Genomic DNA, 16,705 nt, shown 5'->3' on the forward strand with positions numbered 1-16,705 from the left:
ATGAGCCAGAGGAAATATGTTCCTGCAAAAATACAAAATCATGAAAGACAGCCATAGCTTTAAATATCTATTTGAATTACCTGGGACTATAGAATTATCTATATTTTTGTATATTAGTATGTCAGTCTGTAGAAGTTTCCAGGCCTCCCTAAGGTCCTCACCACTGCATAACCATTAAGCATAAAGATATAAATTTTTATGTTGTAAAATGTAATGACTTAAATCTGTTTCCGGCAATAGTAGAATCTTTTTTGATGTGCTCAGCTTAATCTGCCTGAAAAAAAAATTCTTCCTGTATACATGGCAAGTAGTCATCCTTTAAGAAGGCAGGTCTCCTATTTCTTCACTTTGTTGTGTGAGTATGGGGAAGATTGAGTCAGTTAATCAGATCAGAGCAGCAGAGTTCTAAACAGTGTTTGTTTCTGTCATGTCTTGAATAACACTTAAAGGTCATCGATGTGGTATCACATTGGAGACATAGGGTTTAGTTCATGATATAAACTGAAGCTCCTGCTTCTTCTACCTGTAATTCAGAAAAGAAATTATATCGATGGAAAAAGGACACTTAAGGTGACATTAGGGTTGTGTAAATAGCACATACGTGCTGTATATAAACAGAGGTGTCTTACTGGAAAGGTTCAGTGAATATTGTGTTCTTAGGAAGGTTTGGAAATTTGGCAGTAAGCCATCTGCTATTGTCTGACAGAGCTTGAGAGTTCCTAGGCAAAGGGCTTTACAGAGCCTGCTGGAAGTTTTCATCCATGCTAAGGAGTTTATCAACAGAAGAAGATTCCTGTTGCAAAAGGTCATTATTACATTTTTTGTTTGTATCTTTTCTGTGGCAGAGGAGGTGCAAAATTCCCTGATGTATTTAATTTTGGCAACTTTTAATGTATGGAGAATTTGAAGTATGTCCTCATAAGGTGGTTGTCTTTATATCCTGAGTTTAAAAGTATCCTTGAAGTTAGTGGTTTGTTTTTTTCTTTTGTTATTTTAAATAAATTTATGTTATGGTTTAATTTTATCTTGTAATGTGAAAAAGTGTTATACCGTACCGAAATTAAAGTAGCTTGCTTTTACATGTGCACTGAGATTTTTGGTTTAGCACATTCACTGATGATGGGATTGTCAAGATGCATAAAAGTCATTCAAGCCTAACATGGAAGTGCATTGGCCACTTCCATCTTTTCCTCCAGTTTCTCACTCTCTAATAGCAGTGAGAACTTGAAATGGATGAGGAATGTTGGGGCATCTGTTTGTGCTGAGGGAAGGTGTAGGAAAAAGAGATTCTGGGAAAGTGCCAGAAAAGAAGTGTCAGCCACTGGGAGGCAAGCTGTCGGCAGATGCTGGGAAAACAGAAACCACTGGAAAATCTCAGGTACTTGTTTCCATTTTTGAGGCATCTGCATTCCTCCATGCTCTGCTAGTCCAGCACCAGTGCTTCCATGTCTTACCCTTGTAAACAGGTCCCAGGCCTCCAGCAAGATGAGATCACCTCTGCCCCAGAGGATTAAGCAGACTTTTCTGCCTCTCTTCTTATCCTTCCCTTCCTCTCACATTTCAACCACAAGCAAAATGGAAGGTAGATATTACCTATGGTAATATCTATTCAGCTATTACTGAATGGTAATACCATTATTTTACCATTACTCATTGTTTTACCATTGAGGAATGGCAAAATGCAGTTTTGCCTACAATACTGAGGAACCTTAGAATCAGAGATTCAATTAGGTTGGAAAAGACCTCTAAGATCATCAAGTCCAACCATTAGCCCAGCACTGCCAAGTCCACCACTAAACCATGTCCCTATGTACCACATTGGCACATCTAAATATCTCCAGGAATAGCTACTTAACCACTTTCCTTGGCAGCCTGTTCCAAAGCTTGACAACCCTTTTGGTGAAGAAGTTTCCCCTAATATCCAGTCTAAACCTTCTCTGGTGCCACTTGAGGCTGTTTCCTCTCATCCTATCTCTTACTGCTTGGAAAGAGACCAACACCCCCCTCGTTCCAACAGCCTTACAGGTGGTTATAGAGAGTTGTCACCCAAGAGTGATAAGGTCTCCTGGAGCCTCCTTTTCTTCACCTTGAGTTGGTTCTGATCAGAAGGCAAATTGTAAAAAATAAGAATAGATTATTAATTGTAAATGACAGTTTATATAATTACAGGAAAGCAAAAATGATCAGTTTTTACATTCTGCAGCAGTGAGTTCTACAATTTTAACTTGTTAGAAAAAACAAAGTAATTTGTTTCAAATATGTTCCCTAATCATGCCATTTGGTGCTCTGTAATTCCTGTACTACAGGAAGCTGGAAGAATTTCTTTTCAGTGCACTTTTTCCATATTATTCTCAACTAAATATCTCAATAGATATTTATCAGCTCAGTTACCAATTTTCCAATTTGAAGACTTCTAACCTATGTAATCTGTTTTGTCTGGAAAGTATTTCAAATCTCTAGTCACTCTTTTATGTTGCTTTTCTATTCTGCTGTAGCCTTTTCAAATGTGACATTTGAAAGGAATAACACTCTTATCTGAAAGGGAAAAAAAGTAAAGGGCAAAAGGATATTTTTTGCACAACGTGAGAACAATAAAGCTGTGGATCACATTGTCCAGAAATGTAGTGTAGTCTTCATCCTTGGAAGTTTCCAAGACACAGCTGAATAAAGCCTTAAGTAACCTTACTGCATAGCTCACTTGTCTTTGACTGTGAGAATGGGTTAGACACAGCCAGTGGTCCCTTCAAAGAAGCTACCTATGATCCCATGATCGGATATCCAGTCAAGGTATAGACTTAATGCAAAGTATAGACTAAATGCAATGTCAAACTGATGTTTTCTTCTTTATTTTCTATTCTTTTCCTAAAATATTTTGTGTGCCTTTTCAACAGCTGATGAGCATTGAACTGTTTTGAGAAAACTGTCTATGGTGCTCAAACCTCTCTTTACTAAGTGGGTAAGAGTCCATCATTTTGCACGCAGTTGGCAGCTGCAGCCAGAGCAGGAGAAAAAGCATCAAACGGTGGTGTTGTGAAGTGTGGCTTTGGGAGCAACATCTCTCCATTCTCTCTGTGCCAAGTTACTTCTCTGAATTTGGACACAAGCAGATAGTAGGGAGAAAGTATGTTTGGGATTGCGTGGTTGCGTGGCTGCTGCTGTTGGCTGGTGCAGTGGCAAAAACATTGGTTCAAAGAGAGAGAGTTGTCTGCTGCAAGGGAAGAGGACTGCACTTCATGTCACTGCCATGTCCATTGCCCCTGGTATTCTCCTGCACTGGACAGACTCAGCAAGCTGGCCTAGCTTTAGATCCCTGACCATTCTTCTCCTGCTCTCTGCATAGGTGACTCTTCTGGCTAGTTGCTTTTGTTCCTCCACTGATCTCCTAATCTCTGTAGAGTACCCATACTGCCAGCATCTTGGCTCTGAGTGCCACTGTGGCTTGTTAGAGACAGATAATTTCATGCACATCCGTTGTTTTTCATTTATTTCTACTTAGTTGAACCTGCCTTTTCAATAATCCACTTCTATGAGATATGCCTGCAACATTTAACTGTCTACATTTGTGTATCCTGAATAGTTTTCTGTCACTTCAGTTTTCTGTGCTGTACAAGGTATCAAGCTTCATTAAAGCTGTATTCACCTCATCAGTCAGCCATTGGTGATCCACTCTTATATACCACTCTTCTACTACTGAAGTTGATTTAAGGTGTATATATATATAGGTCTTAATCTCATAGCTAGTAGTTCAACAGCTTTCTATTTTGTGTAAAAAACTTCTTCTTCTGGTGATATGTTACTTCCAAATGATCTGTCCGTTCTAAAGCTTCCTTTGCTGACCATCAGAAAGAAGTTCTTGACCTTCAGAAATTGTGCTCACAAATGTGACATCTCTGGAGTGTTCTAAAAAAGCATCTAGATGATTTTATAGAGATATTTGGGCAGCAAAATAGATACAAATCTGGTTCTCTCTCCTTGTTTTAACCTTTTTTATTTTTGAAGTTTCCCTGTTCTTAAAACAAAACCTCTGACTTAGTACAGCTTAGGAACAGTATGGTTTGGTGACCGTACATCACTGGTGAGAGCCAGAAGTGTCTTGAGGCCTCCAGAGGGAGACCCTGTCCACCTAAATAAGGTGTGTAACCTTAAGCAGTCAAGATCTTTTAGAAGCCTTCAGCATCACTTATCTCTCTCCACAGTCTCTGTAAAGAACATAAACACTTTATAAGGTCTGTTTTATCATACGTCTAAAATAAGGTCCTTAAGAAAACATACTGGTTAGCTGTAATTATACATGACTTTTGGGATCCATGTACTGGTTGCCTGAAAGTGCTTCTAATCACCAAAACTGCCCAAGTGAAAAAAAGACCCCTTGAACATGTTTGTCATTTAAGTCGAAAAGTCAGAGGACTTGTGCTTGTGTTTTCTCTGATCTTAAAGGGGTTATTTCATAGCTCATAATCTTAAAAATTGTTACTGGTTACTTTTTCCCTTTCATTCTCCATTGCATCATCAGAGTACGTTAGTATTTAAGTCTGGCTTTGCAGGGGAAAAGTTTGGAACCTTCTTTACAAAAAAGCTATTTAGAATAAAGCTTGAGAAACAAAGAGCATAAACAATAGGTAAGCTGGATTTGGGAGATAACTAGCTATCCAGGGCACTTTTCTTTATCTGTATAGATCTCTTGAACTAATCTCCAAGTGGCAGGCTTTGGCTACTGTGACTTGATTTTTTTTTTTTTTTTTTTTTTTTTTTAACACACGGATAAATCCCCAAAGTTTCCAATTTCTCCAGAAGACTTGCACTTTCCCTTTATATCCCCGGTCTTCCCTGTGCATTTTCTGTTGTATAACTCTTATTTCCCCCGAGGAATTGTCTGCACTTCAGATCGCAGAGCCGCCTAAGGCACGTCTGGTTGGGAAGATACCATATTCCGTGGGAAGCAGGGGTGAGGATGCCGGGGCGGGGAGGAAAGGCGGGGGAAGGGTGAGGGGCTGTATTCTTGACCTTAGGTAGCTGGTGCTGAGAGGTAGCGCATTGTGTGGGAGCACAGAGAGAGCTGCAGCTCGTGGATGGGAAGGAGGGAGCCAGGAGGAGGGAGGAGGAAGCTGGGACAGCGAGGGGGGAGGAGGAGGAGTAGAGAGCAGCATCTCTATCTTTCTTTGCAGACCACGCTGCTAAACAGCGCGGGGAGGCTCATGCTTCCCTAATATCCATCGCTCCTGCTTCCAGCGTGGTCGCAGACAGAGCAACAAAGAGGGTCTCAGAGGTAAGAGCCGTGCAAGTTGCAAAGCTGGAGCTTCTGCCAAAGTAAGGGGAAGCAGCGGCAGCGATAGAGGGGAAAGATTATCAGCACCTGGGAATGCTCCGAGACCGCAGGGGGGTAAGTGGAGCCCAGGGCTCCTGGAGGTTAGGGAAGTGTTAGTGCCAGCAGCAACAGGAGCGCAGCGCGGGGCATCGGGACAGAGCCAGCAGCGCTGAGCTGCGGCTGCCGGGGCGGGATGGCAGGGAACGGGGCAGCAGCGTATATGGGGATAAATGGGACTTAACAAAGGACAGAAATACTCTGCCTACCCGAAACACAGTCTTGGAATGAACAAAACATTTCATTACTTTGTGCATGTCAGAAGAAAAAAAAAAAAATCAAACCGACAAAACCAAAGTTAAAGTTTGCATATTGTTTCGACTTTTTTTTTTTTTTTTTTTTACTTGAAATTTTAATTTTTCGCTTTAGGACAATGTTTCAGATCAAAAATGCAGTTAAGAGCAACGACAAGAAAAAATACAACATTACAAAATAATATGTTTTTTAAAGTCAAAGAAAATGGGCTGTTTGACAATTATTTCATGAAAATATTTGTGATATCAAAGCAAGATATGGTGTTTGACCTGAGAAATACTGTTTCATTTAATTTAGGAAAAAAACCCACAATTTTATACTGGCCTGAAATGAAATTTCTGGTTTTCTGTTTTCATCTCCTCAGACGAAAGAAAAAAAAATCAGCAATTTGGTTAAGTGTATTTATAAAGTGAAATGTTTATTTTTAGTTGTGGATACTGGGAACTTAAATGAAGGAGACAGAAACTATAGCATCTCTACATTGCAAAAATTGATGTTTGCTTTTTCGTTGTGCTTTGTCGCATTTACTTTACTTTTTGAGGTATGGGCTACATCGATTTTGATCTAATATTTCATAAACCCTTCTGAAATTATTAATTAATAAAAGTAATAATGTCAGTGTTTGTTGTTAAACATGTGGAACTACATGTAGAACTACAGAGAAAATTTATAGTGGTTTTTATGTCTTACAAGTGAGAGTCTTGAGGACCTAATGGTTTGGTTGTTTTTTGGTTTGGTTTGGTTTGGTTTTTTGTTTGTTTTTTTGTTCGTTTTTTGTTTGTTTGGTGGTTTGTGGGGTTTTTTTGTTTGGTATTTTGTTTTGTTTTATTTGGTTTTTGGGGTTATTTTATTTTTTTTTGTTTCTGTTTTTGTTTTTTGTTACGAAACATAGATTAATTCTCCAAATCTGGACGTGCTGGAATGTTTGTGCTTAATTGGATGTTTCTGTGTTTTCATCTCAACATTAGGTAACTAAAATAGCTGGAGTGAGTTGATTTGATGTGAGAGGGAGGAAATTGGAACCACGTCTCTGGTGTTTTGGGAACTTGGAGGTGGTAGGGCTAGGTTTGATTTGCTTTCTTTTGAGTGTAAATTTACTGGTACAAGTGCAAATCAGGTCAACATCAGGGTCTATACTGGTCTACATTGCCTCATTTTTCTTATAAATGAGAGAAAAGCCATATCACAGCAAAGGGACTTCTCTTCCACTAGTTTTTACAATGATCATAATTGCTATTTCGGGGCTTATTTCAGTTATATTATTATTTTCAGAATATAAATAACAGTCTAACATTGCTCACCATGTCTGGTGTGGTAGTTGTCACCTCTAGCTTTGAAATTTGCTTAAGTTAGTACACAATCAGGGTTTTTTTTATAAAAGAAAAAACAAAACAAAATACTTGCTTTCCTGTCAGCCCACTCCCTTGCTTATACAACTAGTTTGGTGTTTTGTTTTGTTTTTTTCTATTCTATCTTTTAATTTGCTGACTTCAGGAACAACAGATACATTTTTGAAAACTCTTGTTCTGTTTTGTCCTTAATGTACAGCTGTTTAAGAAAATACTGAATTAATTGAGGCCTTAAAAGTGATCTTTTGTTTCCTTAGAAAACCTAAATATACTATGTACAAAATGGTATTTTTATTTTTACTTTTCTTTTTCTTTTTGGTTTTGACTACAATTTTGATTTTCTGTGGCTTCTGTTAAAGAAATGGCATGTTCTCACTTTGCAAAGTTTCAGCAGTGTTAGATGCATAAAGAAACAGCAATAAAAGAAGCCTAACACAAATCTACCTTTGCAGGTAAATTTCATTTGAAGCTAACATTCTTTTGTACTTAGACAATACTTAGCTATTGTTGTCTTAAAACAACTTCCCATGAATTGTATTGTTCTTGGAGTTTATAAGGGCTGGATGCAAAGCTCCCCGAAGTCAGGAAGAGACATTCCATAGACTTCAAATGGCTTTGGATCAGCCTGTCACGTGAGATTAGCTCCTGACAGAAGATGTAATAAGCACAAGCCCAGAAAGGAATGATTTAGGGATGGAATTTCACTCAGGCTGTGATCATCTTTGTGTTGTGAATATCTCTTAGGAACAATGTTTTTATTTTCTGTTAAAAGTGTCTGTATTCCTTGGTATTGGGAAAATAGTGTTTTCCTTCTCACTTATGCCTCAGGTCTATTGTCTATTTGTGTCTGTATTTAAATATCTTGTTAGGGTAGTCTGTCTTTGGATACAATAGCTCCGAATCTCTCAGATGAGATTTCGTGTTATTCAATAAAACTATGCATAATACACACGAAGTTAAGGAAAGAGGTTTTTAATGTGCAATAGCAAGTTAAAAACAATGGTTTGAATTCTGTTTTTCCTTGTTAAAGTAAAAGAATGTACTCTGTATAAGAAATTACTGGTTTTCATAGTTTCTCTTTTAATAAAACAACACCTCTCCCCAAAACCCTGCTGTATAAAGTGTGAAAAGTGGCAAAATCAGACATTTGCCATTTTTTTGCATTTGAATCTTATGGAACTTGTACACTGTAAAAGTAACCGTGAGAAAAACAGTATAGTTTTGTATAATAAAATAAAAGGAGGACATTTTACAGCAGAGTTAAATAAAGCAAAATTTGGATTAGGAATCTGTTAACTTTCAAAGGTGATACTAATAAATCAAAGCCTGTGACACTCTCAGACCCTCTAGTGATGCTGGCCAGAGTTATCTTTAGGGGAAAATTGCCTTTGGTTCTTATTGATTGTGGTTTTTCTAATGAATACAAAGCCTACAAAGTGAATGATAAGTGATTTCTCACTCCTTTCTTTCACTTTCATACAAAATAATGCATTTCCTTACTCTCAGCTGAGATCAAGCACAATCAGGGATTTATTTCATGTGAATAAAAGCTACATGAGGGTCACAAAAGGATAGTGGAACCACAACCAACCAAAATCTACATGAAAACATGCCTACTTTCACAAAAGCATGCCTGCATTCATGTATACCACACGTGCACAGGGAAAGGATTGCTTCCTGAACTACAGCTGAATATTTCTTCACTTTTTTCCTATGCAGACTATGTTTAATGATTCAGTCGGGAAATCTGACTAAATCTTTAAAACTTCTTTTATGCAGACTGTGGCAGGAAATACTATAATTTACTAAGGAAATTCAAATATATCAATAATGCTTATTTTATAGATATTTGTAACTGTATTTTATAATTACACTTAAGGATTCCAAAGATCATTGGTTTATTTTTGGTTTGCCTTCATTTGCCATTATCCATGTGCTGTCTTTCATGTTTATGTGAGGAATAAAGGAAGTCTAAGAAGTAACATTGCCATTGGTGTATCTCTGAAGAAACAGTAAAAGAAAATTACCCTTTAGACATTGTATACTGTAGGAAAAATGCTGTAAAATATAAATACTGATCAAATGCTATATGAATGAAATACCTTTTTTCTAGTTATGCAGCACAGCCGTACTTCATGTACTAAAAGCAATCTATAATTATGTTGATGACATATTTATATAATTATGCAGTAGATAAAAATGAAAAATTGCTTGCAGAAAGTTTATTAACATGACAGGAAGGAAGATATATAGTAAAAACATAGAAACATGGGATGTATCAATTTGGAAGGCACCCATACAGACAGATCATCAGGTCCAAATCCCTGCTCCTCACAGGACAACCTAAAACTAAGCCATATGACTAAGTGCATCATCCAGACACTCCTTGAACTCTGTCAGGTGCTGTGACCTTGTGCCAGTGTCCAACCATCCTCTCAGTGAGAAACTTTTTCCTAATGTCCAACACGAAGCCGTCTTCCCCTGGTTCAGCTTTTTCCGTTCCCTCTTGACCTCTCACTGCTCAGCAGAGAGGAGATTGGCACCTCTGCTCTGCTCTCCACCCTGAGGAGCTGGGTGCTGCCATGAGATCCTCCTCAGTCTTCTCTTCTCCAGGCTGAGCAAACCAAGTGACCTCAGCCACTCCTCAAAAGTATTGCCTTTGGCACCGTCTTGTCACCCTCCTCCAGACAGACTCTAATAATTTGATGTGCCTCCTAAGCTGAGGCACCCAAAATTGCACACAGCATTGGAGATGGGGCTGTACTAATGCAGTGCACAGTGGGACAGTCACTGCCCTCGACAGGCTTGCTTTGGCTCGTGATGCTGTGCCTCGTAGGACATGGTTGGCCTTTTAGGCTGCCAGAGCACACTCAGATTCACATTTCCATTAATCCAGACCCTCAGATCTTTTTCTGTGGGGCTGCTCTCCAGCCCAGTTTGTATGTTTAACCAGGACTGCGCCATCCTAGATGGAGAATCTATCACTTGCTCTTGTTAAATTTCCTTTGGTTGGTGATTGTGCTGCTATCTCATCTCTGAAGGTGTCTCTCTATATAAGGCTTCTTGATCCTTGACTGACTCCACAGCTCCTCTTGTGTTTTTCAGCAAACTTACTCCTGTGTCCAGATAATTTATAAAAATATTAAATAACACTGGCCCTAACATTTAGCCCTATGGGTGATTGGCTGCCAGCCCATGTACTATAACTCTTTGGGCCCTCATCTTGTCATCTTAAAAAAGATATCATCTTACAAGAATCTTCATGAGAATAAGTTTGTCTTCAAGATGACAGTGACTTTTGTTCTGTATGAAGTAGGAGTTATGTAACTATCTTGAGCATCTTTGAAGTATCAGCTGTGAATTTCACAGTATTGTAACTTGGAAAAAACAACCTGCCTTTTTCTCCATGTCTAAGGCAGCAAGAAAATTAAGAAAGTAATGAAATAAACAGAATTATAACAACTTCAATTTTTAAAATATCTCCTATTTGCCTACACTAGCCCACTGATAAACATTAGTACCAATATGTTCATGTGCCCTCAACTTGATCTATACACTGCTTCTTTTATAATTTGTGCATAAACAAGTTTACAGCCTATACAGACAACATGTGTTTCAACTTATGTAAATTACCTTGGCCTAAGTGTATGCATGGTTCTTCAGCTGCTCTGTCATAGCTACTCATGACTAAAGGTTTTTGTCTTTGAGGCCTTAATAATGGAGACCTTTGGTTACTTTGCACTAAACCACTTCTATCTTGCAAACTGCATTTCCAACTTCATGCTCAACATATCTTTAATTCTTCTGCCATTTACGTCCTCTTCCAGCAAACCTAATCATAGTCTTATTTTCTTTTAGTGGGCCAGGAAGGTGGAAGTGGAAATTTTTGGCAAGATGTTAATTTAATGTGCTGGTCTATAAGCAATCTGTACACTGACAATCCTACATCTTCCAATTCTACTGTGGCATGTGGAGGTTTAATACAGAAAGGGAAAAAAGCTCCTATTCAGAGAAATAATAGGAGGAACAACTAGAAAATCAGGTAGTGTTGCTGTTTTCTGGGAAGATATGCTTAGCACTAGTCACAGAATAAAAGATAAATACTGTCTTTTCCTTGGGATTATTAAGCAGTCATTGGGTTTGCTGAGTCTTACTCATACCAGTCCATTAAGGACGAGTGGGTCCATTAACCAAAGAAATTTGTTAAATGAGTTTTATTTCTGTTTTGCAGCCAGCATATCCTACGCACAAGGGAAAGGCAAAGGCAGCTGAGGGATCCAATTGGGAGTATCAGTTGGTGTGAAAAAGAGTGCAGCAAGGGGGGCAGGTGACTTGGCTTGAGTTCATGCCCAGGTTTCAGCCCACTGACGATGTTCACTGTGTGAGTAGTTCTCTCTCTTGGGTTCTCTAACAAAAATTCAATGATTTCCCTCTGAGGCAAAACTTAAGCATTGTTCTGGAGCTAATTTATTTCAAAGACTGCTCCCACTTGGCAAAGTGGATGACGCAATTAATTACTACTCTACTAATCCCACATGATCTTCTAATACTATTGAAATAGGTCCCTTACCCTGCATGTAATGTGATGCAACATCCCCGTTCATATATCACATGCTTTTAGCTCTGTGCCAAAAAATGCTGCTCTGATAAAAGCTTCAATACAGCCTTCAAAATAATGAAGTTAAACTGACTGGGGGAAGGACCACACACAAATAGATATGTCAGGACCATGGAGACCCAGCTGAGACACTTTGGCCCAGCATCAGGTGATGTGAACATGGTCCTGCAGTGTGAATGCAGGCAATTCTCCAGCCCTGCACATAAAGACTCTTCCTGGGCCAGATGCTTGTAGCAGTAGAGGTGTAAGGTCATGCTGACAGGTCAGTCTGAGTGTGAAATAATAGTGTATAGGATGGCAGCAAGAAAACAAAGCTTTATGGATGGTGCTAATCTCATTTGGAATTAGCTATACTGTTTCACTGTATTTTCACTGCTAGGTGGCATTGCTTTTGCATGTAATTTGGTTTCTTTGGGACTGTGTTCACTTTCTAAAGAAAAAAGACTATCTTGAATTCAAGCTAAATCTTACTCAGTTGGAATGATCTCTTTAAACTTTGCAAATGAGATATTAATCTACAGGGAAAGCTTCCTGAGGTTTGGTTGTTTTTTTTTTCCCATTGTGTGCTTCTGTGGGTCCAGGATGAAATAAACTTTTCTTTTTCAGGTGCAATTTTTCATATATCCAATTAGAAATTTCTTTCACAGTTGTATTTTTTAGGTTATGTGGTGAGAGTCTAGAAATTCCTGAAGATGATGTCACAATGGAGAAAAATAATCTGGCAAACAGCAGGACTACAAAGGAATAATCTGTTCCTTGTGTCTTCTACCTACATCAGAATTAAATGTAACTGCAGCCACAGAATTTGCCAACACTCAGGGCTGTGTATAAATGCATGCATGTGAAGAGCTAGTGTGTTTTACTAAGGCTTTATTCACACGTCCTCTTCTGACTGCAACTGTGCTGGCTGAGATGGTTCCTGCCCCTAATAATTCCTTACTGCACTTCTGCCACAGTGACTGTGCCACTTGTGCTGCTCCTGTGTCTGGCTCCTAATGCACTCTGCTTGAAATTAATAGGGTTGGTGAAGATCTATTACTATAACAGTGTTAACTTTTTTACTAAAGAGGGTCAGAGATTGCTCCCAAGGAAAACAATTTATGTAAAACTGTCAGGACAAGAATTTCCAACATCAGAGCAGTAATGAGCCTCTATGAGATAGATTGTAATCTTTCAGTGGGCACTGCCAGAACTGGGAGATTTGTTGATGGCCTTGTGTGCATTTAATTATGTCACTAATTTTTCAGTATTTTCCTCTTGCTATATAGGTATGACCTTAGGTTTGTATGTATGTTGCCTATTCACAGGTAATTTTTGTTATCCATTGTCAGTATTCAGTAAAATAAAAATATTTATAAACTTGGGGTTCATTAGGTTTTTTCCCCCTGTTTTAAATTTTTCTGTTTTACATTCTTGCCAGAGCTGCTCTGAGGGTTCTGTACTGATTGATTCAGAATCAGACCTCCTGTTCTGTTTAAGCACATGCAATTTATTTTAAAAATAACAAGATTGAACATTGAACATAAATTATCAAGATCTGTCACTGAACAGAAATCCTTGGGATCTGGTTTAATTCAAAGCACACCAAAATCAGAAAGATCAGTTCCAGCAGTCCTTATGTGGCTATCATCAGCATTTTGTCTGAGAACTTTATGAATTCTAAAACTTTTTTAAAAACATCTCTTTTTTCCCTCTTTGCTACTTTTTTTCTTGCTGGTTTATGCCTTATTTTTTTATGGTAGTAAACTAATATAGAGGAGAAGAGAGTTTTTTAAAATGTCAAGATTCTTGGCTGTTTGAATCCCGTGCCATTCCTCTTGTGATTTTAGTTTCACTCTTTTCTGGCAGACATTAAAATAAATAAACATTGGCTGAGCTGAGTAGATAATAGTAGGTGATTTAGAACTGGCTTTAAAACAAGCATTATAAATCCCTGTGTTTGCATTATAAATGATGAATAGCTTAATTTTCAAAATGTTGACATTTATCTGTTATCCTATATCTATTGCATTAACACTGCCACATCATTGACTTTTAAATTAGGAGGAATATTGTCAGTGTCGGAAAAAATTGTATTGATGCCAGTTTAGAAAAAAATCAATGCAAAACTATTTATCATTTGGGCATAGTTTATTAAACTAAAGACTGTTTAGAAGCTTGTCCCCTGTTAAATCCATCATATTTTGGACCAGACTTTGTTCTCGTTTCAAGCTAAAGAACTTCATGGCATAATATTTTAGCAGTGTGTTACAAAAGTGAAAGTGCAAGAGACTGAATATAGATACTAGTTTGGCTAAACTCCAGATTTGTGCATACGTATGGATCATCAATAGGTTGGTCTTGTTAAGGGTTTTTACTTGTATATGTGATTTTACTTATATATTTGGAGTGGGTTTTCAGCAGGACCTCCCATAAGAATAAAGAGAAGGGTGAGTCTCTAGGTGCTTGTCTGACTTCCAATGTTTTGGCTGGATGAGTATTATTTCTGTTTGACCATTTTGTTCAATTTAAGTCCCTCAGAAAGGTGAAAAATGAAACTGTCTAAAAGCACCCATGATAATCTCTGGTAATTTTGTGGAAAATTACTCTCTAAATATTCTGGAAATTAGGGAAAACTGATCCAATTATCAAACACACAGCTGTGTAGAGAGCAAAACAGTTTGAAAAAATGTTAAAATCACATTTCTTTCTAAAATATGAAGTTATAGAAATTTATATCAGTCCTTAACATACAGCATGCACAATGTTTAAAATGTCTGGGTTTATTGAGTGAAGTTATGTCAGCAAACAACATCTGCCTGTTAGAAGTATAAATCTGTATGACACTGACTAGGTAGAAATACTGTGGGTACATGTGCACAATCAAGGCATCGTGATGACAACATCAAGGCACTTTAGATAGAGGGGTTGGCTTTTAGAAGGCAGATATTTGAGAGTGGTTTCAAAACCAGAAAACCAAAGTTTTTTTTTCTTTTTTGACACTTTTCCTTCTACTTGCTTTGTAAAATCTTCCTGGTGTTCTCACAGGTACATTAGGACATTACATGCAATTATGGAAAGCAAAATAAATCCTTAGTTTATTGGCTAAATTTGGAAACAATTTTTTGATTTTTCTGACAGCCCTCAAATAAGGATGTCAGAGTGCAAAGGTCAGGGTATAGAAGCCTTGGGATATCAAAAGGTGATGAGAAGAATGGCTGGGATTTCCAGCAGCCTGAGAGTACTCTTTTGTCTCTGGTGGTCAGTTGTCGAGGATGATGCCTGTGGACATCAAAGAAATGTACAAACAGTGTTATCAGGGCCTGTCCTTTGCCCCCTGCCATGTAATGGGCCTCTTTTCAGGAAAACATTGGGAAAGCTGAGAAAGCGAGTGTCCTATCATAGTGCTATTAATTCAGCAAGAAAGCAGATCAATAACATTTGCACTAACCAGTAAAACAATCTGTTAGTTTCTAAAAATGCAAATTAGTCAAGCCTATAAATTAGACACTGCACATCCAAAAATCAATTTTAATGTTTTTTTTCATAATGTGTATGTAATGAGACCTTAGTTTCAAAGAATTTCTTTATTGTCTTCTTGGAAATATTATGGAGAATTGGTCTGAGAAAGTGGAACAAAACAAACCCCCTACCTTTCTTTAACACTTGCAAAGAAGTTTTGTTTGTGGGGTGTTTTTGTCTGGTTATTAATGTGTTATATGTACTGAGATATTTTTAAAAACAAAAAAGAGCTGATATTTCATGCAATTCATGCTTGAAATATTGACTTTGATGCCTAGAAGACTTATGCCACCATTTTCAAGATAATGCATTTCAAATCCATTCACCCTTTTAGTACTAGCAAAGGAGCAGCTATTGTGAGCCGTTTGTGCTAAAGGCAATAAAATGTTATAAGAAAAAAAATACCGATTGCTTCATGTCATTTTGAATTTCTTTTTAAAAATCAGAGCTCTTAAAACCCTCAGTTTTGCAATGAAAATCTATTTATGGCAAAGGAGTAGTATTCCCTGTTTGTCTGCAGCTAGTAAATGGATGGGGTTCCTGAAAAGCTGCAGCCTCACCTGAGTGGGAGTGCTTGTCTTGTTGAGTAGTGCTAATGGCAGGGGCTTCACCTGTACGTGCCTTCTGATAAACTCATTTCTCTGGACTCTGTCAGTAAGGGCTGTTGAATATGACATACAGAGAAGTGACTAATAGCAATAACTAAAAGTTGTATGTCTGCATAAGGGACATATTTTGCCTTTGCCTTTTATGCGAAATTCTTGTGAGGTCATGCAAGTAGAGTGATGAATGTCAATTGATGAAGGAAACTGCAGTATAAGCAAGTGTTGTACTATGCACTGATAGCTGAACCTCAGCCTGAGAACATGTAAGACTCTGTGTGTGTGTGTGTAAGTATTAATAGGTATGTGTACACTGGTAGTTCCTACCCACCTGATTTATTTTTATCCATCACTAGGATGTAGCTATTGCTTCAGAAAAAAGTTCTTAATAGCATACTGGGACACTGTTGTGTGAAAAAAAAAAAACAAACCAAAGGGATACATAGAATTTATTTGAAGTAAGCAAAGCTTCAAAACTGCTTATTATGTAACTGCTTATAAAGTAAAAAGCTATTCAATCAGATAAAGTTCTGTAAAGCTCTGCTTTGGTAAAGGATATCACCTTCATGGGAAGATGCTATCCAAGTAGTATATAGATTGGTAATTGAATGCAGGAGATGATGAGGCCAAGATAATAATGTACAATTTCCAAGTCCATAATGTCAAGCACTGAAAGAAGTCATCAGTCAGAGTGTTAGGAAGAGTGACTTAGATAACACAATTCTAGAAGATGTAGGGTTATTTTCTGTGAACTAGTTATTCCTACGTTTTCTTCTGCAGAATTTTTGGAACAGGAGACAATGAGGAAGGGCAATATTTCATCTGAAAGTGACTTGGGCCCTCCTATGGGCTTGATTCATACTTTTCTTTAGGCAGACATGATGTTCCTGAGTCTAAGATAGCTTGTAGATAAGCAATAGTTATGATTATTCCTTAGTAATTTTTCACATTTCCCTGCATAGGATAAAATCTTAAGAACACTTCATTTATAGTTAATCCCATATTCTCTCACAGATGT

At 37.8% G+C, this 16,705-nt stretch overlaps 1 protein-coding gene across 2 annotated transcripts in view; it reads left to right on the plus strand.

The window, feature by feature from the left end:
* Positions 1 to 5,076: 5,076 nt before the first annotated feature.
* GREB1 (growth regulating estrogen receptor binding 1) overlaps positions 5,077 to 16,705 on the plus strand; it is an 83,718-nt gene continuing 72,089 nt past the window's right edge. For both annotated transcript variants that reach the window (XM_014894971.2, XM_088162419.1), the window contains exon 1: positions 5,077 to 5,266. The gene's annotated coding sequence lies outside the window, so the exon portion shown is untranslated. The remainder of the gene's footprint in view (positions 5,267 to 16,705) is intronic.

This window comes from Sturnus vulgaris, chromosome 3, assembly GCF_052056855.1.
Source record: "Sturnus vulgaris isolate bStuVul1 chromosome 3, bStuVul1.hap1, whole genome shotgun sequence".
NCBI lineage: Eukaryota > Metazoa > Chordata > Aves > Passeriformes > Sturnidae > Sturnus > Sturnus vulgaris.